At 39.0% G+C, this 8,778-nt stretch overlaps 1 protein-coding gene across 1 annotated transcript in view; it reads right to left on the bottom strand.

The window, feature by feature from the left end:
• The window catches only part of Pdzrn3 (PDZ domain containing ring finger 3), a 529,880-nt gene that overhangs the window by 386,866 nt on the left and 134,236 nt on the right, over positions 1-8,778 (bottom strand). The gene's annotated exons all lie outside the window — the stretch shown is intronic.

Here is an 8,778-nt window from a genome sequence, read left to right as displayed (position 1 = left end):
TCCTCCTGATCAACCTTGTTCAAAGCCTCTTGGCCATGGCAGAAACTCTTTACATCTGCATTTTCCAATATAGCAACAACTAGTCACACTTGGCAGCCAGTGAATACTTGAAATGTGGCCACTGTACCCAAGGGATGAATTTTTAAATTTTATTTAATGTTAATTTAGTTAATATCAACTCCCAAAGCTTAATAAGGCTTGAGACTCCTGTACCAAAGAGCATAGCTTGAGACTGTGTCCTCCTTGAGTCATTACCCCTCTGTGCTTGGCAGTGCCTGGAGAAACTTAATATTTACTTTATTCAACTACTGTATATATGTCTGATAATAATGCCACCAGAAAGACAATAGTAACATCTGTCATTTTATGCTTATACAGAAAACAGATAGAAAGCTAAATGAAATAAAGTGACAACATAATGTGTCTATGGGATGATGAGTGTTGGGACCAGGATGTAAGATGCAACCTGTTTGGGATAAATCCTCTGTCCTTACTGTTTTCACTGTAGAACATGTGAGTCAGTACATGTGAGTGAATTTTTATGTAAGTAGTTGCACATGCAAGATACTGGGGTGTGTGTGATATTTTATAGTCAGCTAATTGTCTCCATACAATTAGACATGCAAAGGCTTGCTCATATAAAAGCCAACAGAAAGGAAATGGGATGGTTAGGGAGAGTTGGCACACTGCTTACAGATCATTAGTATTGTGCACATATTTAAAAGCTATATTGGCTAAATGGATCTCTTTTAAAAGAGAAAGAGTGTACCATAAAAGAAAGATTACAATACCCAACAAATTGGGCAGCTGCTATGCTACATGAGATTGTTAACTTTCGGATGTTGATGGCCTCACAGTTCAGATCCACATGGTGGGGAAGATGCTGCCATCTCCTGGTACTTATCTGCAGTGAGTCAGCATTCCAGAAGCTGTGGGCTATCAGTTTCTCATTCTTCTAGTTAATCATGATTTAAAGTTTCATATTAAAAGCAATTCTAAAATTATTCCACTTTGGAGATGAAAAATTACTATGTTTCAAAGTTTCCATCTTTGTACAAATAAATATAGCCATCTGGACATTTTCAGTTCCTCCTTCTCATTTAGCTAGATGATGTGCTGAAACAATCTAACAGCATTTTGAGTGGCTGATTCATCCCCTAACAAAGGACTGTCATTCTTTGACAGTGATGGAACTGTGCATCTTTATGGATCCTGATAAGGCTTTGTACCATTGCTTGCGTGCTGGACCAAACCTGAAGACAGAGGGTCAGGCCAAATTCAGAGATGTTGTAATTTAATAGAGTCGGATAATTTCTAATGAAAACTCTTAGTATATGATCCATTGCTGTCTATCAGAAGCCGAGCTGACATCTTGATTGATCAGAAATAGCCAAGAGAGATGAGAGATTTCTGTCTTGAATGAGTAGGTAGGTTTCTATATGGGAGGCTCTAGATTTATCTAGTGATTTTTAAGACAGGAGTCCTATGGAATACCTGCCTATTTCTGCATTATCAAGCTTCTTGGAGAAAAGAAAGTGGTATCAATGTGGAGAAGTGGATGGGGAGAAAAAGAAGCATTTGTTGTTGGATCACATAGAAATCTCAATGGGCTGTGGTAGGAAACCCACACCCAAACCATCACTATCCATCCCATCTCCTAATGTTCCCTGCATTAGCTAACCTTTTCTCTGCTATGACAAAATAACTGATGAAATCAACTAAAGGAAGAGCAGGTTGCTTTTGGTTAACAGTTTGAGGCTATAGTGCATCATGTCAGGGAGTGCATTTTGGCAGGAAAGCCAGGGGACTGATTACAAATTTCTTCAGTCATAAACCAGGGAGTTGAATGTGGCAACTTAATTTTCTTTCTCCTTTTTATTCAGTCCAGAGAACCATGGAATGGTGCTGCCCTAGTTTAGGGAGTATCTAGAAGACTTTATCTAGGAATTCCTTCACAAACAAACCCAGAAGCTTGCTTCCTAGGTGACTCTAGATACTGTCAAGATGTTAATCAATATTGACCATCACATTCCCCTACCTGTAGGATCCAGCTGCCTGACTTAATGAACCTTCCAGCCTCTACTCAGCCACTGATATAAGATGCCCCTTGGATATAATACCCTAGAGTTGAATATATTGACTATATTGGTCCATACTCATTCATTCATGGATTCAACTATTCCTTTAACAAACACTGTTGAATACACCCTAATCACATGATATATTACTAAGGATACAAAACAGCATGAGGAATGACCCTTGACATTAAGGATCCCATTGTTTTCTCTTGTGTATACTGAAACATTTACTATGTACCAGAAGCTGTGCCAAAGACTTTGTGTCCACTTAGTTGCTCATTTGGTTAACGATATTTACTCAAACTTGCTGTGTGCCAGACATTGTGCTAATTGTTAAGATGAAACAGTGCTAAAGTGAATTAGCGTTCCACATCTCATAGATGCTGCTGAGCATTTGGATTGTCAGGGCTTGGTTTTCTTTTCTTTGTTGTTTTTTTTGTTTTGTTTTGGCTTTTGTGTCTGTCTATCTTTCTGTTTATTTTTGTTTTTTTGAGACAGGATTTCTTTGTGTAACAGCTCTGGCTGTCCTAGAACTCACTCTGTAGACCAGTCTGGTCTTGAACTTACAGATATTTCCCTTTTGTTGCCTCCCAAGTACTGAGATTAAAGGTGTGTACCACATGCCCAGCTTTGGTTATACTGAGAGACCAAGCAGCACCTAAAGGAATTGACTAGGCATACTGTTTGATGGTGGCTGTGTGTGTTAGCAGTGACAAATTTCTTACCCAATTCTCTTCAAAACATGGTTTCATGTATTTTTTTTCTGGGGCTTTCTTCAGGCTTCCTTGGTATGTTGGTGCCTTCAATAGTCCCTTAATGTTTTCTTTTCATTCAATCCAAATCACTTTCTGTTGTATACCTGAGTACCCGAAAATACACCCTCCATAACATGACAAGGACAGAAGTGTGGCGCAACTAACACATGGCCATTATGGCAAGCATTGAGACAATAGACTGTATCTCAAAGATGAGTAGGTATTATCCAAGTTAACAAATCTGAGGGAAGGGGAGATGGAAAAAAATTGTGGGTAGGAAGAGCAATGTTTTTGGAAGCCCTAAAGAAAACTTCTGGAGTAAGAATTCTCAGGTCTATTTTTACACAAGATCAAGGTGAGGTTAACTGGTAGCAAATCCAGGACTAAACTCATCTCCTTGAGTTCTGTCCCTGTGGTTGGCTTCCACATGGGGATAGAAACACTATCCTAGTGTTTCAATGTTTGAAAAGTGCTGTATGTACCCAACACATAAAAGTAAAGCATATTTCCTTTATTATAAAGCAAATACCCACATAACTGGTTCTGGGATTAAGGATGCTAGCCAACACTCTGGATACCCACTGTAGGTCCATTGTGGTCTGTTTGTCCTAAACATCCTGTGTTCTCTGGGGGTTGGTTACCAGTCTTCCAGAAGTACGCTTCTGTTGCACTTAATCTGAACTTGCAGCACAAGGGATAGTACAGAGCTTCTTTGTGTCTGACTTCTGTACGTCCACAAAATCCTAAATTTGTAGGATTCCCATGTCTCATGTGTAACTTACTCACTTGCCTTCCCATGAAGGATTAGTGATACAGGTGCATCATTTAGAGTCGACGAGCATTTGACTGCTCTCAGTTTCTAGTGGTCACAGAGCTCATCTATGCTCCTTATTCTACATATGAAGGAATTCATTGGACAGCATGACTTTTCTCCGTATCAACTTCTTAAAACGTGGAATCACCATGGAAATAAATCTTTCAGGAAGTTTCTAGATTAGATGGATGGAGGTTTGAAGATCCACCCTGAATATAGGGAACATCATTCTATGGGCTAGAGTCCTGAACTCAGTAAAAAGGAGAAAGTGTTCATGTCTCTTTGAGCATCAGCATTCATCCCTGTCTGCTTCCTGACTGTAGATGCACTGTGACCAGCTGCCTCATGCTGTTGCTGCTATGCTCTGGTCCCCTCCCTGGTTGACTTTACCCTCAAAATGTGAGTCAAAATAAAATAACAACAGCAAAATTTAGTAACATAGGCAGGCACTGAAGAATGGAATTGCCAGATCACAGAGCAACCCTAGATAATGCTAAACACTTCTAGAGTTCATATTCCAACTAAAGTTTGCACCTGCAGTTTCCAAAAGTTCCATTTTCTTTGTCCTTTATAATATAATTTGGTATGGTATATCTTTACAACCTTGGCCAGTCTGATTGGTTGAGCACTATCCCACTGTGATTTTAATTTGAGTTTCCTTCATGACTAGTGATGTTAAGCAACTTTCTGTATATTTATTGGCCATTTTCCCAGTACTATTTATCAGATGGCCACTTCTTGGCATATGGTTTAAGGTTAAGCGCCTTAAGGATGAATGCATCTAGTTTCCAAAGACAGTGCACTGTTTTTTCAGCTCTCCAAGTTCATGGTTCTCATTACTCCTTTTAACAGAGACACCCTCTAGATTTGTGGGGCTCTGTTTTTTCTTACTAAGTGGCTCTCTTGGGGCAAACTTTCTATATGTGGATTTGGTTCAATAAATGTACAAAATCAAGGACAGACCAAAGAGAAAGCCACTGAAGGCCAATGGCTGGGTCACCAAATGGTCTCTTGGATGTTGGTGGGTGAACACTAGCCTAGGAAAATATGTGCATTTTCCCACCGTTTACTGAGTAAAAGTCTCAATGGACATGTTACTGTGAATTTACGATGTTCTTTGAGGAGTTTGGGTTAGTTCTGTAATAAAAATCCTGGCATATGGAGACTTGTGTCTGGTTCCCACACATTCAAGGCTAAAGAGAGCACAGCTACGTTTTCTTAAGGTCAGCTTACTGATGTCTCCAAGGATAAAAGCCACCTTCTGATTGAAGGCTTGCTTTCATCATATTTTTGGCAACAGATTCCCAAGTTCCATTCCCCCGGGATGATCAACTAGAGTTCTCTTTTGTCTGTTGTTCCGAAGAACTCACTTTGGCAGGGATGAGGGGGTATTTCAGGCCTTTCTGTTTTAATTTCAAGATTTTACAATCAAACCCAAGATGACAATTGCAACCAATGAAAACCATCCACTAAGGATGCAGACTAAGGTACAAACACACGAAAAATGGCATCCATAGACAGAAATTGAAGCCTTACTTTCAGCCTTTGCCAAAGACTTTTAGACTTGAAATTGCAAGCTAGGTTAAATCCACACTCTCTACTGTTGTTAGCTTTGAATAAGAACAGGTTGAAAAGATGCTAGTCTATGAATCTAATAGCATGGAATGTATAGGCCTCCAAAGATAAGCTATTAAGTTGTCACTAATCTTTGAACAACTCTCTTTATATTAGCTACAATTCCAATTGTAAGCAATAGCCACTGATTATGCTTGTCCCATGGAATGGGAGAATTTTCTGGAGAATGTTAAAGGCTTACTGACTCAGTGGGAATAGGGTCAGGTAGGCTTAGAAAATAAGCTGGAATCTGGTGAAGTGCAGAATGTTGGGCCTAAGGAGCGTGGGCACTGGTCACATGGAAGGAAGACAAGGCTGCTGCTGGATCCTCTAGTCTTTTTTGTGAGCAGTGCATCCGGAGCAAAGAACAATGAACATTGTCTTTGTTGTAGTTGATTTGTCTCATTATAGAACCTTCATAAATAAACTCTCCTCAATTCTGTCTTGAGTGTGTGTGTGTGTGTGTATGTTTCTGTGGCTGTATTGTATGCATGTATTTGTGGAGGCCAGAGATCGACCTTATGTTTCATTTGTCAGGGGACTTTTCCTTGAGACAGGATTCTTACTGTCCAGGAATTTACCAATTAGGCAAGGGCATCTGGTCAATTAGCTCTAGGCAGAGGATGGGTGCCGAGGATCTAAACCCAGGTCCTCATACTTGTTTGACAAGAACTTCATCAATTGTACTAGTTTACCATCCCCTCTTCTTGATTCTTTTAGCTGCAGAGCTGAAGCTGTGTTGACTTGTAACCTTGTTTCGACATTGCTTGTCATCTCCTATAATGGTGTGCTGGAGCTTTCTCTCATCTACAACCTGAATATGCCATGCCCCTAATGAAGGCACATGTGATTCAGCTTATAACAACCCACATTCATGAAGTCTAACTCAACTCCGAGACTGTTATAAAATGCAGCCAATCCAGGAGTTTGCCTCCTTGCACACTTAACCGATTTCCTTCCCATTTCACTGCCATGCCATAGTGTACCCAGGAAACCATCCCAGGTGCTGGGGCCATGCTCTGGAACCTCCAAAACTGTGAGCTAAATAAATCTCCTTCCTTTACAAAGCACCCAGTCTCAGTTATTTTATGATGGCCACACAAAGTAGAGGAATACAAGTTCCTATTGAATTATTGTCATGGATAACACTTTTCACTAACTGTCACATCTTGTCACTATAGTCACCAAAGTCAACTCACTTGTCAGCTGATTATGCATTGATTACTTTTATCGGTGACCTTGCCACATTTTTCCCCATAAATTTTATCATGAGTTTTTATTATTATTAGCTTCTCAAAAGCTGGAATTAGGTCAGGTTGATACCCGTCATTGTTTATTTTTGAAAACATTTTCCAAAATTTTGCTTTTATCTTTATTATTTCCTTCCTTCTTCTGGCTTGTGTTTACTCTGTGATTATTTTACTAGCTTCTGGGGCTGATCGCAGCTCATTGGCTTTTGCTTTCACATTTTCTTTTGCTTGGTATGTTTTTAAAGTGATGCATTCCTCACCAAGAGGAGCACTCATTATACAAATGGTGTTTTCTGGCCGGTTATTTCCAAATAGTTCCATTGTTCTCTTCTTTTACAAATGACTAATAATGGGATGGCTTAAGGTTTCTCAGTGGATACATCTGCGGGAGAGTATGCCTTCTGCTGAGTTCTAAGTCCACGTACTTTTGTCAGAGAATATACTTTAATGATCTAAATTCTTTAATATTTGTTGAAATTGGTTTTCAACCTCTTGGGTGATGACATTTTCTTTTCAAATATTATACACACTTTTGAAGAGGTCAAAATTGCTGAAGCATTGGGAATGTATTCTAATGCATTCAATGTAACTAGGTAATTATGTTCATAGCATTTACATTCTTATTAATTTTTGGAAGTTGGTAGGCTGATTTCTGAGGCAATCATGTTAAATATCCCATGACTGTCGACTGATTATTTCTCCTTTTAATTATATTTATTTACTTATATATATATTTTTTAACATCTCTTCCAAGGTTCTGTTGGATGCTTGCAAGTTCAGAAAATTATGCCTTCCCTTATTATTTATTTTTATTTGTATCTTATGTGCCCATGGAAGCTAAAACTGGGTATAAGAAGCTCTGGAACTGAAGTTACTACTATGTGTAAGCCCCACTACATGGGTGCTAGACTTCAAACCCTGATTCTCTGTAAGAATGTGTTTTCTCCAGCCCCATTAACTTCCCTTTTGCCATTAATTATCAGACTGTTTTGTTATTATACCTTACTTGGATTCCTTGTTGACTATAGGTTTCATTTTTAAAACCCAAATCTTAAACCTGTTTCTTTTAATTGGCAAATGTTATTATGGGTATTTTGTGGCCATAAATGTATTTTGGATTTGTTTCTATTATTTTTCTTTGAGTTTCTCTTTGCTATGATTTTTTTTTTATTTTAAAGTTGACTTTTCTTTCCTGGCTTCTTTAGAGTGTTTGAGAATATATTAGTAGGATTCACACTCTGTTATACATGCTACTGGCAAAGAGTCTCTTAAGTTTAGAGTGTACCTGTCCAAATATTAGTTGTGGGGAGGGACAGCATGTTGTCAATGGAACCTGCGTTTTCCTGCACAATTCTTTTAACTGCTGCAAAGGAAAATTCTAAGTACATGTTCATTCACTCATTTCTTTTGTTCACTTGTCTAATAGTGACTAAGAGCTTGCTAAGTCCCAGGCACCAGATGATCAACATTGACTGTGATGATCTAGCATCTGCCATCATAGAGCTTATGATCTAAGAAAGGAGACATGAGGTCTGTATGTATGTGCATAATTACACTTTTTTATGAGGCACATAGGGAATTCTTTGGGTGCAGGAAGAGAGTGAACAAAGGAATGGGGTTGACTCCAACCTGGCAGCCAGACTTACTGAGAACTGTATATTTTAGTTAAAACATATGCACAGTAGGCGCTGAGGTAGACTATGATAAGAGTCCCTGAAACACAGTATTTTTTTATTCCTTAACAATGTAAAAGTCTTGTATGTTAGCTGGATGTCGAGATCATTCATAATAAACACTGGCATCCGTCAGCCTTGCTTGCAGCTGGGTGATCATATAATTAGACTTTTCTTAGGGAAAGTAACTAGGAGTGGTGTGCATCACCTGGGAGGCATCTGTAGGGGAAGGCTTTTTTCCTTTTCTCCTTCTATTTTCTTAGAATGAAATCATGACAGTTCCTATCAGCAACTCTCTTGGGTCATGGTCTGAACCTGAGAGTAGCAGTTGCACAGGTAAATAACACAACTATAACAGTAGGAGTTTCTAGGAAGTAAAATCTCATGGTAGTCCTGGATGCCAGTCCCAGGCTTTTGCATGAGAAATATGTGTGTATGCATATATACATATACAGACATATATACATGTACACACACACACACACACACACACACACACACACACACACACATATATGCATTTGTGGTGGTTTGAAAAAAATGGCCCCCAAAAGGAGTAGCACGATTAGGAGGTGTGGCTTTGTTGGAGTAGCT

This window comes from Cricetulus griseus, chromosome 8 (assembly GCF_003668045.3).
Source record: "Cricetulus griseus strain 17A/GY chromosome 8, alternate assembly CriGri-PICRH-1.0, whole genome shotgun sequence".
NCBI classification, from domain to species: Eukaryota; Metazoa; Chordata; class Mammalia; order Rodentia; family Cricetidae; genus Cricetulus; species Cricetulus griseus.
The sequence above is the reverse complement of the archived record's forward strand: the minus strand, read 5'-3'. Positions and strand labels throughout refer to the sequence as shown.